Source organism: Microcebus murinus, chromosome 1 (assembly GCF_040939455.1).
Source record: "Microcebus murinus isolate Inina chromosome 1, M.murinus_Inina_mat1.0, whole genome shotgun sequence".
Lineage (NCBI taxonomy): Eukaryota > Metazoa > Chordata > Mammalia > Primates > Cheirogaleidae > Microcebus > Microcebus murinus.
In genome coordinates, this window is record NC_134104.1 from 78,009,285 (window position 1) to 78,033,126 (window position 23,842).

General features: G+C 37.0%; 1 protein-coding gene and 1 pseudogene across 3 annotated transcripts in view; both read right to left on the reverse strand.

The window, feature by feature from the left end:
* MAP3K13 (mitogen-activated protein kinase kinase kinase 13) overlaps window positions 1–23,842 on the reverse strand; it is a 161,351-nt gene that overhangs the window by 71,678 nt on the left and 65,831 nt on the right. The window lies entirely within an intron of this gene.
* On the reverse strand, window positions 7,415–8,248 carry LOC105863057 (small ribosomal subunit protein eS6-like; annotated as a pseudogene).

Genomic DNA, 23,842 nt, shown 5'->3' on the forward strand with positions numbered 1-23,842 from the left:
ACTGATCTGAATTAAACTCTTTTGATTAGATTACTCTTATTTGCTTTAGCTAGATAGGAATTATTTCAGTCTACTATGAATTTCCAAAGCACTCTATCCATAGCTGGTTTGGCACACCATTTTTCTTTATCTCTATTTTGCCTTTTTATTTTTGATTTGGGAAGACTATATACCACTATCTTCTGAATATGAGAAAAGGAGAGGTTTTTCTTTTTCATGCATAAGACATATCTAGTACCTCAGGACATTTGGCCTCCTAAGCCACAGCTTAACAGCATTAGCAAAAGCAGTTCAGCCAGAGGGAAACTGAACAGCAGCTGAGTCAGTCTAATAATTTACACTGGGGAAAGCCCTTGGAATTCAGAGGCACATTGCCCAGCTGGAGAGACAAATCTAATCTCTGCTAATGATGTTCCTCCCTCTCTTTCCTATCAGGGCTGGGCTTTTTACACATGCGCACATAATTATATATGCACACTCAGAGTCCAATGAAGCCAAACAACACAGCACCCAGGATTAAATTACACAGTAAGACTTCCAGGCGTCATCTGGCCTCTACATCCTATCTAATAAATGCTGTCCATGGTTCACGTTGTGGAGCAGTTAAAGCTCTTAAGGGTTTAAAAACATATACAACTAAATACTAAAATTCAAAGGTGATAATATTATGGTTTTGTTATGAGACTAAATATCATAAGCTTGACTTCTTAAATAGACTTAAATAACACACATTAAGAGAAGACACAAGGACTCCAGGCTGTTGACAAAAATGTACAAGGTAGAATGGGTAAAGAGGTGAAGGGAAAATATGAATAAAATGTACAGAAAAAACCAACCCAAGGCAAAAACCAGTAAATAAAAATAATTTGTATGCTAACAGCTATTAAAGATGGTTAAATTTGGACCAGAGCTTTCTGTGGATCAAAGTAAAGAGAAGGACCCAATTAATTATTCAAGTAAGACAAAAATATATGAATTGTCCAGGCAAAGCAGTTTTTCCTTGTACTAAGGTCTCAGAGGCCTTTTTTTCATTGATATCCCCAAAATGAGAAGGATAAAGTAGCCTCAACAATACCCTCCAAGAAAATTCAATAACATCTTTCCTAGGACAGTTTTTAAGAGTACCTCTTTCACATAAGGAGAAATTCCTAAAATTCTAGAAAAGCAACACTTACAGTAAGAGATTCCAAGTAAATAGCTCTTTTAAAGTCTGCTTTAACCCAGAAGGGCATGGACTACATCTCCTTCAGGAAATCTTCCTCGAGCATTATTTATCACACTCAAGCTTTCAAAAATATTGAGTAGCTAAAAATTATAGGTTATATTTGCTGGCAAGAACCTGGAATGCAAAGATTCTAGATTTCCATAGACGGGGTAGATCCATAAGCTTTAATAATCAACCAAGAAGAAAGAGCCAACACCCTCCTATAAAAAAAAAACCAGGAATCTGACCAGAATTTGTGCCTCAAAACCTCATTTCCACATGGAGGTATGCCAAAAAAAAAAAAAAAAAATAAGCCTGCCCATGTGGTTGTTTATTTTTTTTTATTACAATGCATAATGTTCTTCACATTCTAATGAAACTTTAATTTTTAAAAAATATTTTAATAAGTACAAGTATTTTTATACAAAGCCCTTTGCAAATAGCATCAATTACTTTGAAAAGAGGGAAGCAATTTAATAGTTAATACCTCTGCCGCTTTACTGAAGTAAATAGGTAGGGGTGGGATAGGGAGTCACCATCTGGGGCTATAAATTATAATCCTGCTCCATGGTAATGGATGGAGGGCTGATCCATGAAGCTCCCCGAGGAGATTCCATCTATCAGCGCAGCCATCCAGAGAAGGGACTGAAGACAAGGGCAGCTCTGAGTCCGGACAAGGAAGGGACTCTGCTACAGCAGCAGGACACAGTACTGTCAGATTTTCAAAAGCATCTCTTACCCGCTCCCATACAAATTCCTAAATTCAGAAAATTATAGGAAAAATTATTATACTTTGAATATTGGCAATTAGAAGGGAATGTAGGATTCCAAGGGCTCCGTGCAAATGTAGTCCTCAAGTGAGAGAGAACAAGCAATAGGTTTAAGGCTGCTTCATCTATTTTTAGTCAACTTGCAAATCTCTCTTGGAAAGAAAGTGGTGATATTATTTACCATAAAATGAAAACTACTAATGTGATTTTTAAGCAGACAAGAAGCAACACCATTTTGCATGCACGTGCTTGTGTAAACTTGCACAGCCCCCCAGCAAGGTGCCCTAGTTGCTGATTATTCTCTTCTGCCTCTTACTGCAAGCTAACAGCTTGGCTGCTTTGGACTATTTCCCAAAATATGATCATTTTAAAGATAGTATAATCAGGTAAAAAGATGACAAAAGACAGGAGTAATCCTAATAGGAAGAGAAAGTGCAGAAAATCAAGTTTATCAAAATAATCAGAAAATTACAAGTCAAAAGAAAAACTTACAGTTAGCCTTAAATAGTACCTGAGATCATTCTTAGAAAGAGAATACAATTAGAAGTGCTAAAACAACTGCTTTTTTTGGCATGCTCCTTAAATACTTAAAGCTTAGACGCTTCATGTCTTTTAAAATATTCAAGGACTCTTACAGATACACAGCTCCCACCTACAGCCCTCTGAGAAAGGCACTCATCAGATGTGCCACTGAAATCATAAGACTACATAAAAAAAGTCCCATATCTGTGAGGAAGGTGGTCACTTACCAGATAGTTTTTATTCAGCTCATTCACTGATTTAACAAATGCTTTGTTAATCACCCGCAGTGCTGGCTCTGTGTTAAGCAGTAAGGATGATGCAAAGGTGAACAAAATAGTGGACCCCTGCTCTGGAGGCGTCTACTAGAGGACAAATATATGAATAAATAATTGCTATGTAGTGAGAGAAGCTCTCTAAGGGAGATGGGTACAAATTTTTTGAAGTATGAAGAAGGGAAAATTGCCATCCAGGATGAATAGGGAAGGGGTCTAGAGAATATGTGACAGAGGGATAAGCATGCACAGATGCATGGAGGCGTGAAAAAAATCATGTAGTTATCTGCAGAGAGGGGAAAACATCAGCAGGGCTGGTGAGAGGTGATGAGAGATGTAGAAAATAGGGCTGGAAAGGTAGATTAGAGGATTTTTTCCTCCTGTAGACAGAGAACTATGGAGAGGTGAAGGGAGGTGACATGATTAGATTTGAAAGATGATTCTATTTAAGGGTAGGAGAGGGAGAAAGGGAAAATGGAGCATGGAAAAAGCTACTCCAGGGAGAATGGAAAGAATCTGAGAGATATTGAGAAGACAGAATTAACAGGAAATAGTGACTGGCTGGATGCAGTGGTGAGAGGGGGTTTTCTGGTGTGGAGAACTAGAGCTCCCAGGAGTGAAGGCCAGCAGAGGAGCTGCAGTAAGGAGGACTGCAGTGAAGAGGTAACAAGGCAAGGTTTATACTTACACATACTCTATCAGGCAAGGCAGTTGGAAATGGATTAAGGAAGTAGCTAAACTGAAACTGGGACAAAGAACTACAAATATTGCCACAGAGACAAATACAAGGGAAAAGTTTCACATAATTATTACACTCAAGTCAGGAAGGTTACAAATTTTATGGACCCATTTTATCCTTAGCTGGGTGACCTGCAGTATTTCTCAAGTGTAATTTTATCATTATCCTTTGTTTCTTTTTCCTCCCCTCCCTAAAGCTAAAATACACACAAATAATCTCTTACCTATCCTTTCCTCAATTCAACAGTGTTCCTTTCTTCAAAACCCTCTGTCTTCCATAAATCACTCTTTGGTCTCCTCAATAAATGAGTGATGGCTAAAGGATGCAACAGTGAACATAGATAACAAACTACTTCTACCATCAAAAGCCAAATCTATATTCCCATTAGTTATATATACTTTTATTGTTTCACTGCTTTCTTTAAACTTTAAGTCTTCAGAATAGAACCCTTAGCTACCCCTGAGTTTTTAATGACTGTCAACAATTAGGACTAATGTGGGCACCACTGTTCCAAAGTCATTTCAGGCCAGGTGCAGTGGCTCACACCTGTAATCCCCCCAAAGCGGGAGGATCACTTGAGGCCAGGGGCTCAAGACCAATGTGAGCAACATAGTGAGACCCTGTCCTAATAAGAAAACAAAAATTAACTGAGCATGGTGGCGCATGCCTGTAGTCCCAGCTACTTGGGAGGCTGCAGCAGAAGGATCACTTTAGCCCAGGAGTTTGAGATTGCTGTGACCTATGGTTGCATCACTACATTACTGCCTTGGTGACAGAGTGGTACTCTGTCTCTAAAAACCAAAACAAAACAAAAAACCAAAACAAAAAAACAAAGGCATTTCAGAGCAGCTACCATTTCCATGCATATCAGAGTACATTTGCATTGACTCTGAGACTTTAGGCCTCTAGAGAAAATTATTCTGATTCAGAATTCTGCAAAGGATAGAAACGATGATTGCACAAGTGTAAGAAGGAAGTCAACACCACAATTTGACAAATCTTTCCTGAGTGCCTGCTACACGCCAGACACTGTGTTTCTCAGAAGTCATATGGGGATAAGGTATAAAGATAGCATCCTCTTTATCTTTTGGTATGCCTGCTTTCATAATTTTTAAGAAAAGAAAGAAATGGTCCCTGCTCTTCAGAACTCAGATCTAACCTAGGAGGGGAAGTAATAGCTTACAGAGGAGATAGCCACAAACACACTCAGTTCTAAATGAGGGTAGACCATGCTAAGTGCTTCTAATAGTGGTACTAAGTACAGTGAGATAAAATAAGGAATAGAGCGATACCTCTGCCTTGTCTTCACAGGGATATGAGATCAAAAGTTTGAAATTTAGGGGGAAAATGTCTTTCTTACTGATGCATCTGATAAACCACAAATGAATTATTTTTATATCCATAACTAAAAGGGCATTAAGACTAGCCCATTGGATCACAGATCCAAAGATAGGGCCAGGTCCCCTTTCTAAGGCTCTTGGTTATTTCTTGGAACAGATAGCAGGGCTTGTCAGTTCTTTACATCACACCATTTTGAATGTTCCTCCTCTCACTCCCCCAAGTCTGTCTAAATACCTCAAAACCCGTTCTGGGTACATCAGCTCGTCTTATCATAGTCGATCAGTGTTCTCCCCTCCCCTTGCCACCCTCCCACACACAGGGCAAGGGGTGACCCTAAAGCTTCCAGTGAGTAACTGCACAGGACAAAAAAGTTGCAGATTCCCCTTCAGTGCAGTCCTTCCAGGAGGCAGGGGGAGGCCAGGAGACCTTTCAAAGTCTCCCTGGCATATGGGCAGGCTTTACTCCAGTCTCAGCCATGCTGCCACTGACAGGCCTGGGCCCAACGCCTGACAGGAATATAAAAAAGCCTCTGGCTCCAGGCCACTCCACAACCCTCATGTCAGGCAGAGAAATGTGTTATTGTGTCTTTTCTGGCAATATGACTTCTTAGATATAAGGGTCAGACTGATGACTTCTTTTTCCCACCTCTAACAGGGAAAAGCAAAGCAAAAAAAGTCCTTTCTCTGAGAAAGCAGGGAGTTTCTCAGAAAGCTTTAAGGAGATTTTTGTACATAATTAGCAGGAAAGATTTAGATTTTCAACATCAAAATCAAAATAAGTTTATGTATAGTGCTATATAAATATTTGCTATGTGAAAATATGCTATATATTAAAGCATTTATATACTGCATAATAGCATTTAATACTACTCAATATTTATGAATTCAACAATTTTGTAGTTTAATGATTTGGAAAGAAGTTACCACAAGCTAGGAGTACAGAAAATGTTTGATTAACATCATTGTTAACAGAGCAATGACAGGTATGGCAAGTCACTGTTTAGCTAAGTGGGAATGTTTGTCTTGGGCTAGGCTGCTGGGAGGTGTAAATAACTCTGCAAACACAACACCCAGCAATGAGAAGGTCTAAATGCCTTCAGTCACACAAACCCTTCTGATTGACAGTAAGAAAAATTAAGGGAAGGAGGGAAGATAATCATGATTAGGCCTCATTTGTTTGGGGGGGCATTCAGATACTGCTTACAGCAGGTGTGCTCCATTGGTCTATGTCCTTGGAAACATATATCAAAAGAGCATCAAATAACAATAATCACTGTTATCTTACATTTATATATTGAGTTACATTTACAAAGTAACTTCATATATTTCAGTTTCATTTGAGCCTCATAATAGCCACGTGGGGTAGGCACAGCTAGTATAATTGATCTTTCTTTGAGGAAAATGAGGCTTAATGAGATTTAGTAATGTACCCTTCTTTTCCTTAACAATGGGAAACAGCTCAAATCCTTATATCACTTTTTTTTTTTTTTTTTTTTTTTGGAGACAGAGTCTCACTTTCTTGCCTGGGCTAGAGTGCTGTGGCATCAGCCTAGCTTATAGCAACCTCAAACTCCTGGACTCAAGTGATTTTCCTGCCTCAGCCTCCCAGATAGCTGGGACTACAGGCATGCGCCACCATGCTCAGCTAATTGTTTTCTATTTTTGTTTGGCTAATTTCTTTCTATTTTTAGTAGAGATGGGGGTCTCACTCTTGCTCAGGCTGGTCTCGAACTCTTGAAGTCAAGCAATCCTCCCACCTTGGCCTCCCAGAGTGCTAGGATTATAGGGGTGAGCCACCGTGCCCAGCCTTAACTCCTTTAAATGCTTTTGTCACAGGAGGTCTGGAAGGATATATCTGTTTGTTTATGATTTCAGTATATCTGTATATATTTCACATAATGGCAGAGGAATATAATATTGTGTGGCATTTTTGGAAATATATTTTTAAAAGGAAAACAACAACAATCCTGAATTTTAATGATGTTTTTAAAAGCTGAATTGGAAATAGATATTGAATTAGAAATGTCTGTTGCATCCGAGAAATTATAAAGGGGGCAGAACAAACCATAACAAAACAAACTCAGTTTCAGTTGCAATCCAGCAATGTTATTCTGGAAGCATGTGAAGGTAAAGCTTAGGATAGTGGAAAGAAAAAGAGAAAAGTGCATATACTGGGAAGGAGAGAAAAGCAGAGTATTTGAAATAGGTGATAAACGTATCAAGAAACAAGGATCTTTCTACATAAATTATATCAACAAACTAAATTCAGACGGATCAAGAATTAAGCAAAGGAGCTCAGTGTTAAATATAGCACATGTTCAAATAAAGTCATATTTTGGTATAAAGTAAGCATGCAAAAGCTTTACACCTTAGAATAAAAAATGCCAACATCTGTTAAGGCGCCTACCTATTATGCTTAAACTTTTTATATACTTTGTCTCATTTAATCTTTATATCTTCCTGCAGGTCAGTATTATTATCATTTTATAGAGGACAGAACTGAGGTGCAGCGAGGTTAAATAACTTGTCCCATGTTACACATTTTTTTTTTTTTTTTTTTTTTAGGATATGGTCTTATTTATTATTTAACTCAAAAAATCTTATTTTTGGCTCGACTCAGACTTAGAAGTAGATGCTCTCAGAGAGGACAGCCTACGTCTCTTGGCAATCTGTTCGTGGCGCTTTTCTTTGGCCTCCTTCATTCTCTTAGCCAAAAGTTTAGCATATTCTGCAGCCTCTTCCTTATTTTTCTTAGTACACTGCTTCTTCAGAGCAATACGCCGGCGTTTATGTTGCAGGACATGTGGAGTTACAAGTCGCTGAATCTTGGGTGCTTTGGTCCTAGGTTTCTTACCTTCTTTATTTAAGGGCTTCCTCATCTTCTTTAGACAGATTGAAGAGTTTGCGGATTCTGCTAGCTCTTTTGGGCCCCAGATGACGAGGTACTGTAGTATCAGTCAGTCCAGGGATATCCTTCTCTCTTTTTTTTACAATAACCAAGTTGAGAACACTCAGGTTGGCATCCACAATACAACCACGAACAGATTTGCGCTTTCTTTCTCCAGTTCTCCTTGGTCTGTAACAGGAATGCCCCTTACTCAGTAGCAGGCGAACACGGCCATGGGTCAAGACACCCTGCTTCATGGGGAAACCTTGCTTGTCGTTCCCACCACTGATTCAGACCACATAACCCTTCCATTCTTCACCCAGAGCGTCGGCAGCAACTTCGGTGGCCATACGCTTCTCATAGAAAGTACGAAGTTTGCGTTCATCGTCCACTTCAATGAGTTTCTGGCAGCCAGTGGCTGGGAAGGAGATATTCAGCTTCATCGTGAAGCAGCTGATTGCCTCCGAGGCACCACGAAAAAGAGCCCCATGTTACACATTTAGGAAATGGCTTATTAGGTCCATCTGATTTCAAACTAGGTCCTTCTAGAGAACATTATCTCTCCTTAGAGTATGCCTAAATTTTGCAGTTATATTTAGTTACTGGAAACATGAGAAATTAAGAACTAAAGAAATACTTTGAAAATCTTTCCTAATAATTGGAAGGCTGAAAATTCCATGAGATGTTGTAATTTAACTCACCCATCCTAGTGACATGAGCTTTAGAGCCATAACAATTGAATTTGAATCCAGGAATCCTTACTTAAGGATTTAAGTCGTTGACCTCTTTAGGCCATAATCCAATACATAATGTCTTTAATATCTTATATCTAATATGTCTAAACTTGCTGTTGTTTACCACCCCAAGGCATAGCACAACATACAGCAGTCATTCAAGAGCATGTTCTGAGAGCTGAGTTCCCTATACGTTCTGATACATATACGTTCTCTACTCGTTCTCTATATGTTCTGAGTTCTCTATATTCTAGGAGAATATAGAAACTTTCCTATAAATATCCTTCTCAAAGAATATGACCCACCCCACCCACAAAAAAGCACAGGCTATAGTGAAATAGAATGTACTTCAGTTTGTTTAGGTTTTTATTTTATAAAGCTAGAGTAACATAGTCAACCTGTCTGCTTTTTAATTGTGAACAGTTTCATAAAATGGCTATTCCTGGAATAGATGAAAGAGGGTTTTATTTTACTTTCCCTATGAGGGAAAAGGGATTGGGAACAGAAAAAAGCATGAGAAAAGGAAAGGCGGCCAGAATTATGTGAAACGGCTACAGTAGATCTGATGCCTACTAGTTGTTAGCCATTTTTTAAATCTCCTGCTGAATTATTCTTATATTCACCCAAGCAGTATTACGAGTTTTAGCATAAATGTTGACAATAATAACTTTGTAATAAGGCATAGAGGCAGTACATTATAAATCTATGTCCCTTTCTTGAAATTCTATAGTATTTTATATTCACTTTTAAAAATTAACTGATATTTCTTTAGATCCTGTGTTTATAATTTATTCTTAAGCAAAATCTTGTATTTATTATTCAGTCTTAAAAAGGAAGAAAATACTAGCACATTTTACAGTATGGATGAACTTTTAAGACATTATGCTAAGCGATATAAGCCAGTCACAAAGGGACAAGTATTGCACTTATATGTGGTACTTAGTCAAATTCATAGAGACAGAAAGTAGAATGGTGGTTGCCATGGTCTGTGGGGAGGAGGGAATGGGGAGTTGTTCAACGGGTACAGGATATCAGTCTTGCAAAATGAAAAGAGTTCTGTGGACGGACAGTGGTGATGGTTGTACAACAATATGAATATACTTAATGCTACTAAACTGCACACTTAAAATAATTAAAATTGTAAATGTTATGCTATGTATATTTTTATCACAACAAAAAAAGAAAGGGAAAAAACCCTATCTTTAGTTTTGAAATTGCAGTAACTGGTAGCTCCTGGTAGGAACTTTGGACTGACTGGGGTGTGTAGGTAGGATGGTGCTGTTGATGCAGGTACAAGAAAGGAACCAATTCTAAATGTAAAGTGATTTAGAAGAAACATTAGATAAAGCTGAAGATTGAAAACATTTTATAATGATAAAATCCTGCTCTGTATTTAGTACCAATGAAGTGTTCTGTTAGGGTTGTCTATAAGAACCTTCATTCTTATTTAGTCTTTAAGGAAAATGTTGTTTTGTCTCTGAAATTTTTTACTCCCTTCCCAAGAAGGGAAGCAGTGCAGTGACATGGATAAAGAGTTTAGACCCTGGAGCCAGATAGTCTGAAACTGAATGTTGGCTCCATCCTGATAAGTTAATTTTCTTTGTGCTTTGGTTTCATCTGGAAATTAGGGAAAATAATAATAGCACCATCACACAGAGACATCATGAGGGTTAAAGATGTAAAGCACTATGAACAGTGTTGGGCACATGGTAAGCACGATACAAATGTTAGCTATTCTCACACTTCACACACACCCTACGCAATGGTGCTCATGGTGTGCTCGGGGGACTCCTAGGCATCCCTGAGATCTTTTAGGGGATCTGTGAGATCAGAATTATTTTCATAATAATAAGATATCATTTTTCTCTTTCACTCACCTTCTCTCACAAGTAGACAGTGGAATTTCCCAATGGCCACTGTATGCCATTTGATATTACAATGGATTGAAAGCAGAAGCAGACATGAGAATCCAGCTAACATCTATTAAGTCAGATATTAAAGAGATTTGCAAAAATCCCCTTTTACAATGCCACTCTCCTCACAAAAAAATGTTGAAGGTTTGGAAATCATAGTTCTTTTTCATTAAAAAAATGTTTTTATGTTGGTAATAAGCTTATTATTTTTAAAATAAATTAATAAATATTATAAAATCTTCTTAGTTTTAATTTCTAACATGGTGAATGTAGAAGATACAACTCACATAATTAAATGTCCCTTTGGGGTCCTCACATTTTTTTGGTCCTGAGACCAAAAAGTTTGAGAGCTGCTGTTTTATTATAATATAGTGTGTGTGTGTCAATCTCTCCAAGTAGACTGTTTTTGTGAACAGGAATACTATTTTATTTTTTGCTTTTTCTTTTCTTTCTTCTTTTAGAAAGATTTCCTCTAGGTATCAGTCTGTCAGTCTTTTTATGTGGTTAGACAATCAATGAAGGGAATGAAACTAACATAGATTAGTAACTACCATTTATTCAGAGCTTAGTATATACAATATATTGTGCTCTCATTTAATCCTCACTAAACTCTATAGTTATCTCTATTATATACATAGGAGAAACTTAAAGACATTAAATAACTTATTCAAGGCATATAGCTAATAAATGGAAACATCAAGACTCAACTCTCATTTTCTGAATTTAGAGGCCAAATGCTCAGCCATGTTGAAAGAGTGTGAAAATGTGGAGAAATTCAGAAAGCTCTGATTAGGCAATACAAATTATTTACAAAGCATGGTTCCAGTAAGACCTATTAAGTACAGAGTTTACCTTTGCCAGAGGTTTATAATTCTGGATTATTCTTGGATATTCATATTGTCTTTTATTTATTTATTTATTTTTTGAGACAGAGTCTCGTTTTGTTGCCCAGGCTAGAGTGAGTGCCATGGCATCAGCCTAGCTCACAGCAACCTCAAACTCCTGGGCTCAAGCAATCCTTCTGCCTCAGCCTCCCGACTAGCTAGGACTACAGGCATGCACCACCATGCCCGGCTAATTTTTTCTATATATATATTAGTTGGCCAATTAATTTCTTTCTATTTATGGTAGAGACGGGGTCTTGCTCTTGCTCAGGCTGGTTTCGAACTCCCGACCTCGAGCAATCCGCCCGCCTCGGCCTCCCAGAGTGCTAGGATTACAGGCGTGAGCCACCTCGCCCGGCCCATATTGTCTTTTAGAGAAACTTTTATTTGGTTTAACATAGGTAGCATACTCTCTTATATTAATGTTTAAAAGGTCTTTCCTAAGAAAATCAACTCCTCAATCAGAATGTATTGCCTCTGCTGCTCAAGGAAGTGAAAAGGAGGTCCCTTTTAGTATTTAAGTATCTCGGAACTAAGATACTTAGTTCCGAGTAAGACATAAATTTTAATGTGTAACATTTTAAAAGCTGTATAGTAATACTACAAAAATTTGAGAAATAGAGAAAAAATAATTATATCACCCTAACTCAAAAAATGTTGGTAAAAATCACTTGGCTATGATTTTTAAATAAATCCCATAAATATGTGGATTTATTTATGGGTTCTCTATTCTGTTCCATCGGTTGATGCGTCCATTTTTATATCAATATCATGCTATTTTTGTTACTATTCGTTTGTAGTATACTTTAAAGTCAGGTAACATGATGCCTCCAGCTTTGTTCCTTTTGCTCAGTATTGCTTTGGCTACTCAGGGTCTTTTGTGGTTCCATACAAATTTTAGGATTTTTTTCTAATTCTGTGAAGAATGTCATTGGTATTTCAATAGAAATTACATTGAATCTAGTTTATTTTGAGTACTATGGTCATTTTATTAATATTAATTCTACTAATCCATGAGCATGGGGTATCTTTCCATTTGTTTATGTCCTCTGCAATTTCTCTCACCAGTGTTTTGTAGTTTTCCTTGTAGAGGTCTTTCACCTCCTTGGTTAAGTTTATTCCTAGGTATTTTTTTGGTAGCTACTGTAAATAAGATGGCTTTCTTGATTTCTTTTCCAGCTAGTTCATTATTGGTGTGTAGAAATGCTACTTCTTTTTGTATGTTGATTTTTGTATCCTCCAACTTTACTGTATTTACCACTTCTAAGAGTTTTTTGGTGAAATCTTTAGGTTTTTCTACATATAAGAGCATGTTGTCTAAGAGGGACAATTTGACTTCATCCTTTTCCCAATTTGGTTGTCTTTTCTTTCTTTCATTCACCTGATTGCTCAGGATAGGACTTCCCATACTATGTTGAATGAGAGTGGTGAAAGTGGGTAACTTCTTCCAGATCTTAGAGGAAAGGCTTTCAGCTTTTCCCCATTCAGTATGATGTTAGCTGTGTGTTTGTCATATGTGACCTTTATTATGTTGAGGTATATTCCTTTTATTCAAAAATTTGTTGACAGTTTTTATTATGAAAAGATGTTGAATTTTACCAAATGCTTTTTCTGTGTCAACTGAGACGATCATATGGTTTCTTAGTCAGTTTTGTGTTGCTATAAAGGAATACCTGAGGCTATGTAATTATAAAGAAAAAAGGTTTATTTGGCTTATGATTCTGATGTCTGAAAAAATTCAAGACTGGACATCTGCATCTGGTGAGGGCCTCAGGCTGCTTCCACTCATGGTAGAAAGTGAAGGGGAGCCAGTGTGTACAGAGGTCACATGGCAAGAGAGGAAGCAAGAGAGAGAAAGGGAAGGTGCCAGGCTCTTTTTAACAACCAAGTCTTGTGAGAACTAACAGCATGAGAACCTACTCACCCATAAGAAATGGCACAAATCTATTCATGAAGGATTTGCCCCCATAATCAAAACACCACCCATTAGACCCTACCCCCAATATTGGGGATCAAATTTCAATATGAGATTTGGTGGAGAAAAACAAACCATATCAAAACTATAGCATATGGTTTTTGTCTTTGTTCTGTTGAGATATATTACATTTACTGATTTGTGTATGCTGAACCATCCTTCCATCCCTGGGATAAATTCTACCTGATTGTGGTTTATTGTTATCTTTTTGATGTGTTGTTGGATTTGGTTTGCTAATATTTTGTTGAAGATTTTTGTATTTATGTTCATCAGGAATACTGGCCTGCAGTTTTCTTTTTTTGTTGTGCCCTGGTCTGATTTTTGATATCAGGGTAATGCTGACCTCATAGAATGAGTTAGGAAGAATTCCCTCTTCTTCAATTTTCTGGAATAGTTTGAGAAGAATTGGTATTAATTCTTCTTTAGAAGTTTGGTAGAACTCAGCAGTAAAGCCATCCAGTCTTGGTCTTTCCTTTAATGGGAAACTTTTTATTACTAATTCAATCTTGTTACTCATTGGTCTGTTTAGGCTTTCTACTGCTTCCTGGTTCAGTCTTGGTAGGTTGTATATGTCCAGGTATTTACCCATTTCTTCTAGGTTTTCCAATTTTTTAGTATACAGTTGTTCATAAGTATGTAATGATCCTTTGTAATTCTGTAGTATCAGCTGTAATGTCTTTTTTTTCATTTCTAATTTTATTTATTTGGGTATTCTCCCTTTTTTCTTGGTTAGTCTAGCTAGTGGTTTATCTATTTTATCTTTTCAGAAAAACCAAATTTCATTTCATCAATCCTTTGTATTTTGTTAAATCTCTATTTCATTTAGTTTTGTTCTAATCTTTATTATTTCTTTCCTTCTAATTTTTGGTTTGGTTTGTTCTTGCTATACTAGTTCCTTGAGGTACATCATTAGGTTGTTTATTTAAAATCTTTCTACATTTTTGATGTAGGCATTTATTGTTATAAACTTCCCTTTAGCACTGCTTTTGCTATACCCATAGGTTTTGGTATATTATGTTTCATTTTCATTTGTCTCAAGAAACTTTTTGATTTCCTTCCTAATTTCTTCATTGACCCTATAGTTTGTTCAGGAGCATGTTGTTTAATTTCCAAGTGGGGGAAAGGGCACCCTCTTCAATAAATGATGCTGGGAAAACTGGATATCCATGTGCAGAAGAGTGAAACTAGATCTCTATCTCTCATAAAAATCAACTCAAAATGGATTAAAAACTTAAACATAAGACCTGAAACTATAAAACTACCAGAAGGAAATATCAGGGAAACATTTCAGGACATTAGTCTAGGCAAAGATTTTATGGCTAAGACTTCAAAAGCACAGGTGACAAAAATAGGCAAATGGGATTATATTAAACTAAAAAACTTCCGCACAGCAAAGGAAACAACTAACAGAGTAAAGAGTCAACCTGTTGAATGGGAGAAAGTATTTGCAAACTATTCATCTGAGAAGGGATTAATGCCTAGAATATACAAGGTACTCAAACAACTCAACAGAAAAAAAAATCAATTACCAAAAACCAAAAAACCCAAATTAATCCCATTAAAAAGTAGGCAAAGAATCTGAATAGACATTTCTCAAAAACAGACATACACATGGCCAAAAAATATATGAAAAAATTATCAATATCACTAATCATCAGGTAAAAGCAAATCAAAACCACAATGAGATATCATCTTACCTGGTTAGGATGGCTATTACCTAAAAGACAAAATATAACAAATGCTGACAAGGATGTGCAGAAGAGGGAGCTATTATCCACCATTGGTGGAAGTGTAAATTAGCACAGTCATTCTGGAACAGTATGGGAGTTTCTCAAAGAAAGTAAAAATAGAACTACCTTTTAATCTAGCAATCTTACTACTGAGTATTTATCCAAAAAAAGGGAAATCAATATATCAAAGCGATACCTGCACCCCCATGTTTACTGTAGTATTATTCACAATAGCCAAGATATGTAATTAACCCAAATGTTCATCAACGGATGAATGGATAAACAATATGTATCATATATACACAATGGAATACTATTCAGACATAAAAAAATAGCTAGAAGAGAAGATTTGAAATGTTCCCAACACAAGGAAATGATAAATGTTTGAGGTGATAGATATCCTGAATACCCTGATTTAATCATTACATATTATATACATGTATCAAAATATCACATGTACTCTATAAATATGTATAATTATTATGTATCAATAAAAAGTTTTAAAAATCTTGGTATACTACCTTCAATTTTCTTACTTAAAAATTTTAATGTAACTCTAATTGTACTCTACTTGAAAATCTCTGTCTCTTGTTTCTTTTCTCATACCGAGATATCATACACAGTAGTTCCCCCTTATTCACAGTTTCACTTTCCATGGCTTCAGTTACCCTCGGATACTGTGGCCCAAAAATAGGTGAGTACAGTACAATAAGATGTTTTGAGAGAAAGAGAGAGACCATATTCATGTAATTTTTATTACAGTCTATGGTTATATAATTGTTCTATTTTAGTTATTAGTTATTGCTGTTAATCTCTTACTGTGCCTAATTTATAAATTACACTTTATCACAGGTATGTATGTATAGGGAAAAAAACATAGTATATATAGGGTTCAGTGCTATCAACAGTTTCAAGTATCTACTAGGGGTCTTGGAACATATCCCACTTGGATAAGGAGGGACTACTGTATAGTTTTCATATTATTGCATAGATTTTATCATCATCATTTTTAAATGACAGCATATAATTGGTCATTAACTACAGTAAATTCTTGTTATTCACAATAGTTATGTACTATAAATCTTCTGCAAACATTGAATTAGTGAATACTGAAGCATTGCTACTAGGGGAAGTACAGGTTTAGAGTTCTCTAAGCCTCTGGTCACAGTATGTTTGTCAACTGATCAATATATAACCTTGTTTTATGTGTGTTTCTGTTTAAAGATGCTTTACATTATATATATAGTTCATTATTATTATATTATTCAATATATATTATTAATATATATTGAATTATTATTGATTCATTATTATCAAACTCATGGCCAACAGCACAATAACTCATGCCTAAATGAAGCTTATTTAACATATATATTTTCTCTGTAAGGCACATCACCGCCTTCTTGTGCACAAGAACACTAGACACTTCAGCACTATGCTTGGGGGCCATTATAAACAGTGAAATCACCAACACAAAGCACAAAAATGCAAAAAACAGAGCACTAAGTAGACCATAAAAAGAATAACTGTTTACCATAGGAAAGCTGAAACAAGAAAGCAGAGCACCTTGTTCAACCTTGGCTGGGAATATGTTAAGTGATAGAAATCTTTCACTATTCTGTGCATGTCTGTTAGTGACTATAAAAGTACCAGGTGCATTTGAGGTTAAAAATAAATTGTGGCTTACTAGATGAATTTGCAAATACAGTGTCTGTGAATAAGGAGGATCAACTATATATTTTCCTACTACTGGACAATTAAGCTATTTCTTTTTCTTTCAAGTAAAATAATGCTATGACCAGTATTTTACATGTAACACTCTCTTTCAGAAGTATTTCCTTTGGAACTACTGGGATAGTTATAATTTTGATAGAGCTTGCTTATTGCAGTAGTTCTTGGAGTGGCTCATGAAAGTTCTTCAGATCCTTGCTACTCACAAAATGTGGTCCTAGGACCAGCAGCAGCAGTACCATCTGGGAACTAATTAGAAATCTCACAAAACCACCCCAGATCAAGTGATCTGAATCTGGTTTCTAACAAAGTCCTCAGGTGATTCCTATGCACATTCCAAGTCTGAGAAGCTATGCTGTAAATCAAGGATTCTCAACATTTAGCATGCATCAGCCTCACCTAACCAGCTTGCTAAAACACAGGTGGCTGGTCCCCACCCTCAGCATTTCTGATTGAGAACACCGGGGAGTGGCCTGAGACTTAGCACTTCTAACAAATTTCTAGGTGATGCTGATGCTCCTGGACCTGTCACCACACTTTGAGAACCTCAGTGTTAGCTGGTTCATGGGTAGGTCTCTTACAGGATTTATGTTTTTAAACTGCTAATTCATCTTTTTTTTGATAGAAGGGGGGGGGGAAATAATTGATTTATAGCTCATCAAGAGAAATCCAGCGAGGAGGGGTGGCTCACACCTATAATCTCAAGACTTTGGGAAGCCGAGGCAAGGAAGGAGGATTGACTTGAGGACAGGAATTCAAGACCAGAATGGGCAACATAGTGAGATCCCCATCTCTACAAAAAGTTAAAAGAATAAGCTGGGTGTGGTGGTGCATGCTTGTAGTCCCAACTACTCAGGAGGCTGAGGCGGGAGGATCGCTTGAGTGAAGGAATTGAGGTTGCAGTGAGCTATGATCATGCCGCTGCACTTCAGCCTGGGGAACGGAACAAGACCCTGTCTCTAAGAGAAAAAGAAAGAAAGAAATCCTTTTCACAGTATAGGGCCAGGGTGGACAGACTTTATGGAAGCAGGTTATATTCACCAGGTTGATTAGAACTAGTCATGGTTGGTAGGGGTATGCCAATATGGATGGGTCAACAGAAAAACAGAAATAGGAAAAAAAAAAGTTTTTATCTCTTGTTATTTAGGCACACTCTAGAAAAGAATCTATCATTAAAGTATCTGAAAAAATTCTATTGAGTAGTGTCTTCATAAATTATGTTTTATGAATTACAAAATACAAACTAGGAGAATCTAAGGAATTTGCTGGTTAAAAAGTGTCAAAGAAACTTTTTTTTCTTTTTCAGTTTTCTGTGATAAAAAATAATATAGAGCTATGAAAGAACAAGGCCCAGAAACTTAGTTTCCTGGTCACTGCAAATCCTTGGCTGCCACCACACAGGAATAAACAGGAAAAGATTTCTTAGAAGATAAAGCCTCAAGACTATAGTTTTCTTGCCTTGAAATGTTAAGTCCAGCACACAGTCAGTTCAAGCCCATAAGTAGTCTTCAGCAGAGAGGTGTTTCTGGGTGCAAGCCCTGTGCATTTCAGGTAAATCACAAGGACCATTTCATATTGCTCATGAGTTTGGCGAAGCTTTAAAGCAGGACGGTCTCCCTGGGAGTAATTTCCTTTTCCTTATCTTAGGGTCCCCTTTGCTCTGCATTAATAATGAGGTTCTCTTATCATCCCTCTTTACTTTCCCGATCTGGTCCAAGGCTTTAGAACCTGGGTGGCTGTTTTTTGTTTTTAAAAACATTCCGAGGTCTTTTAAATAGTTAGCAGGAAAAAGACAAAGGCTACTTGTAAGACAATTTGTGGCAAAAGCAGTTTGTAACAGATGCAAGTATCAAAGGTATAAGGTTTAATTAAAAGAATTTCTTATCACTGTAGATAACCTTTAGATCAAAGGAGAGCAGGTGACAGGGAGTGAGTGCTGTTTCAATGTGTTACAGCAGAAGCCTGATTGGAGAAAAGAAATTATTACGGAAAATATACATGATTATGTGATTGTTTTTCTTTCTCCAAGAAACCTGCTCTGGTCTCTAGGTCTCTACTTAAAAGGCTAGATTAGGGCATAGCTTCGATCATTAACACAAGCAAATGTTCAGTTATTTTTTTCTTAGACAAACAGATGGAAGAGATTCAGCTCAAAAATGGCTAGACAAAGGAGGGGGAAGGGAGAACCTGGCAAACTAGTAAAATTTCTTTTCAAATTGGCTTTTGAGCTCTAATAGTTGCAATACCAGGTGGGTATTTCCCAGGAGTTTCTATGCTTAGCAGAAATTAAAGTGAGTCTGCAATTTCCAGACAAGAAGTCTGGAAATATCCAAAGGTATGTTGCGTCTGTTTCTTCTTAGTGTGCATATGTATTTAAATTTGTTATGAGAGGAAATAATTGGTGAGTAATTAGTAAAATGCTTAACCTAACTTTAATCAAGAGATTATTTTCCCTGGAAAAAGCAATCATGGATTTGTATTTTGGTGAGCTTTATCTCAAATTATCCATGGTTATCCAAGCTTGCAGATAGCCTACTGTGTCCCATTAAAGGCCGACTAGCTACTAAAAATGCAGGCACAGTGCCTCAGGGTAATAAGAAGCCTTAGTGGGCTTATTTTGCAAATTGAGCCCTCTTTAGCAATGGCAACTGTGACAGCCCCCTTTAGGACTCTAAAAAGAGTCTTTTCCAGTCTGGGTCCCAGATCCACTCCCTTCTGTTTAAGGTGGAAACTGCTGTCCTGACTGTCACCTGCCTCTCAGCAGCTCAGCCAGTCTCCCTGGGTTCTGCCCTCCTTTTTTTTCTGTCACCTTTTCCAGTCCTTCATCTTTGTCTACTTCCTCAGCCTTTAACCCTCAATCAACTCATTCTTTCACTTTTCTGGCCTTTTTTGAATCTAGAATTTCACTAAAATGTCTTCTTAGAACTGCTCAGTTCTATACCCCCAGCCTAGGAATTCACAATACAAATTAGCATGTTGAAGACAATCACCATCTGTCAGCAGGAAGTCCTACATTGTTTTTCCTTAAAATTTTTAAACAATTAAAATTGCACACTTATTGCACATTCTCTTAGGGTCATCCTGCAATACACAATTGCGTTTTGCAAGATGTTTTTACCACATTGCTACAAAAATACTAAATGGAACCACTATAAATGAAATTTACAGCTGTTAGGACTAGACATTAGACCTCTCTGCTTGATGATTATACAAATGAACAAGGATATAAGAAGATGTCCAGACTGATGAAATGGACATAAAAATGAAAAAAAGGTTTTCTGCTGTGTAATTTTTAAAACTTTTTTCTTTGAAAAAAATCTACAAATTCAAAATACCAATTCATCTACCACCTTGTTATTTGGAGAATTATGAAAAGAATAATTTTCAAAAGCTAACAACTATAATGCAAAATAATAAAATCTTATTTTTACACAGACTGCTTATACTATTTATGGATTTAGTGGGTCTTTCATCAAGCTTCAGCCTGAGTTAGGGGACAACAGAGGGTAGTAAGAGATGGACAGAAAGAGCCAATATGATGAATTTTGCTTCTTAAAGGGCACTAATTAAAGTCATACCAAAGAAAAGGCTACACACAACCAAACTGAAGTTACTGGATAATCTGTAGCCATATCTCCTATTAGCCCAGACCACCAAATCACTAGCCTAATGGAAACTCTTTTTTGACTACAGAGAACAACAGCCAAGACAAAGGACATTTATAATGGGCCTGCCCAAAGGTGGCAAAGTCATATTTTATCAGGAATCTATTTCCTACTTATAAGGATGTCCCTGGGCAAATCTGAAAGTGATTTAACCTTTGTATGTCTTGCCCAGATATTTTCATCTGAAACACTTCTGACACTTTCCCCTCCTCCTAAGCTGCAGCAGCATTCCACCGGGCGAAACTTCTATAAAAGTACTGTGAAAGAATTGGAGTAAAAGTAGATTGTAACCAGATTGCCTTAGAAATTGTCACTTGCCTATTTGATGTTGGTCATTAATAACCAGGTTCCAAGAATCCTACAATGTTAGAAAGGACATTTGAGATCACCAAGAACAATTTCTTCATCTCACATGTTAAAACCAAAGCTAAGGAAAAAGTTTAAAAAGTTAAGAGGGTATTGCCTTACCAATGATGACCTGAGACTTCTATATAGGCCCCAATTATGAATCCAATTCTTTTCCATTGCATCATTGTGCCTTATAGCAGGTAAACAGAAAATATGTTGATTTTATCCATTTTAAGTAAGTAAGTAATAAAGAAGGCAGGTAAATAGTTCCATAATAGAACCTCATCATTAAAAACTTCACTCATACACCAAGGGTTCAATACACCCTCTGTTCAAGGTGGTACGCGTGAATCTCCTGTTAAAGTGTAAAAAGCAAAAGAAAGTCTGGGCATGGTGGCTCACACCTGTAATCCTAGCACTCTGGGAGGTTGAGGCGGGTAGATTGCTCAAGGTCAGGAGTTCAAATCCAGCCTGAGCAAGAGTGAGATCCTGTCTCTACTGAAAATAGAAAGAAATTAATTGGCCAACTAAAAGTATATAGAAAAAATTAGCCGGGCATGGTGGTGCATGCCGGTAGTCCCAGCTACTCGGGAGGCTGAGGCAGTAGGATTGCTTGAGCCCAGGAGTTTGAGGTTGCTGTGAGCTAGGCTGACGCCACGGCACTCTAGTGTGGGCAACACAGTGGGACTCTGTCTCAAAAAAACAAAAAAAACAAAAGAAATGTGTAAGTGTCTTCAGTATTGCCTACGCTGGTGCTTCTCTGCCCAATTCATCTGAGAACTAGAACGCCTCCCCACCATTAACTACGGCTTATTATGCAGTGATTCTTAGTGGCCATATTGTGGGAGGACTCATATCTGCATCCACACACATACTTAGGAGGAACTACCCTAATAGGGCAGTAAGCAAAGTTTGAAAGGGTTCTCCAAGCACTACCCCTGCCTGGCCTCCACCCAGAAGAAAAATGGCTAATCCAAAAAACATGGCATTTTACAATAAACAGATGTTTATGGAATGTCTATTCCAGGCACTGGGTATAAGCTGGTAAATAAAAAGTTAATACTAGATATTCACTTTGAGTTTTAGGACTTAGAAGAACCTCACCTTGTATACCCAAGGTGCCTGACTAGATCAACCACTTACTCCTTTGTTTGATGGTTCATTAATCTCTTTAAGGAATCTATATCTGCTCATAAACAATACAATGGAAAAGTCTCCTTTTTACTTTACCCCAACCCCAGCACTCTCTATTCTCCTCCCCCTTTATTTTTCTCCTTAACATTTATCATTGTCTAAAACGTTCATCTCCTTCCATTAGAATAAAATAGGTCCTCTTGGGCAAGAATTTTGTCTGTTTTATTCACTGCTGTGTACCCAATACCTAGAATACATAGTAAATAATAAATCTTTGTTGATTAAATGAATAAAATATGATGACAACACCTCTATACTTGCCAACTCTTTTTGGTTCATCTTCTTTTCCATCATAGTCTCCCCACCATTCCTTTTAATCATTCACTCATACTCAGTATATTGGCCCTCCTTTCTCTTAGGGCCAATCTGGACAGAGTACAGCCAATCTGGGCTCCATGACTAGCTATTACATGATAATCCTCATTTACCCCCACCCTCTTATCTTCCACTGCACCTGCTGTGCCAACATTTAACCCTATATTACCCCCAACATTCAACATATCTTACTCTGCCCAGTCTGGAGCAGTGCTAGAGAAGATTTTAGATTCATGCTGGACTGCACCCACAACAATCCGTGGTAGTACTCAATGTTTAAAATGCATGGTAGACAGAAGAAAGAGAATATGATTAAGAATTAGTGCTGGGTTTGAAAGCTGGGTATGACTATGCCCTGCCTGGTCATATGCCTGCCTATGACCAGGCAGGGCATAGTCATACCCAGCTTTTCATTGACTTTTGGTTGAGTCAATAACCTTTCTGAGCCTTTTTTCTCATCTGTAAAATGGGAATAAAAGTATCTACTTAATACCATGAAGATTATTATATTTTAAATAAAATAATGTATATACAAGCTCCCAACAGATTTAGAAGCATGTGAAAAGTACTTAATAAATGTTAGCTCCTCCCTTTAACATAATTCACTAACCTCCAATGATACCTTTACTCTGAGTGATTAACAAGGAAATCCATGCTTGCTGGTAGGAATCTTCTTAATTTTCCTCTCCTCCCTCCTTTCTATATCAGAATTCTATGTTTTCACTCATCCTTTCCCCTGATTTGGAAAGTGACTCTCTTCAAAGACTAACTCTCTATTCATACCAATCATTTTCAAACCCAGCTGCACATTAGAATCACCTGGTGAGCTTTTAAAGAATGCACATGACGGGGCCCCACCACAGACAAATTAAACATGAGTCTCTGGAGGTAGGAACATGGCACCTGTATCTTTTTTTAAAGTTCCTTGGTAGGGTGCCAAAACAATTCAATGGGGGAAAGAATAGTCTTTTGAACAAATATTACTGGAAGAACTGGATATCCACATTCCAAAGAATAAAGTTGAACTCCTTCCTTCTACCACACAAAAATTAACTCAAAATGGACCATGGACCTAAACGTAGAGCTAAAACAATAAAACCCTTAGAAGAAAGCATAGAATTAAATCCTCATGACTTTGAGTCTGGCAAAGCCACCTTAGATATGACACCAAAAGCATAAGCAAAAAAAAAAAAAGTAAATAAATTGAACTTCATCAAAATTAAAAATTTTTGTACTGCAAACAATATTATCAAGAAAGGGAAGAACCACCTATGGAATAAGAGAAAATATTTGCGAATTGTATATCTGATAAAGAGCTTGTATCCAGAATATATAAAGGACTCTTACAACTCAATAATAAAAGATAAAAATCTAATTTTTAATATGGGCAAAGTGTCTAAATAGATATTTCTCCAAAGAAGATATACAGACAACCAATAAGGACATGAAAAGAGGCTCAACATCATTAGCTATTAGGGAAATGTAAATCAAAACCACAATGAGATACCACTTCAAACTCACTATGATGGCTGTAATAAAAAAAAAGATAGTAACAAGTGTTGACAAGGATATGGAGGAATTGGGATACATTGCTGATGGGAATGTAAAATGATGCAGCT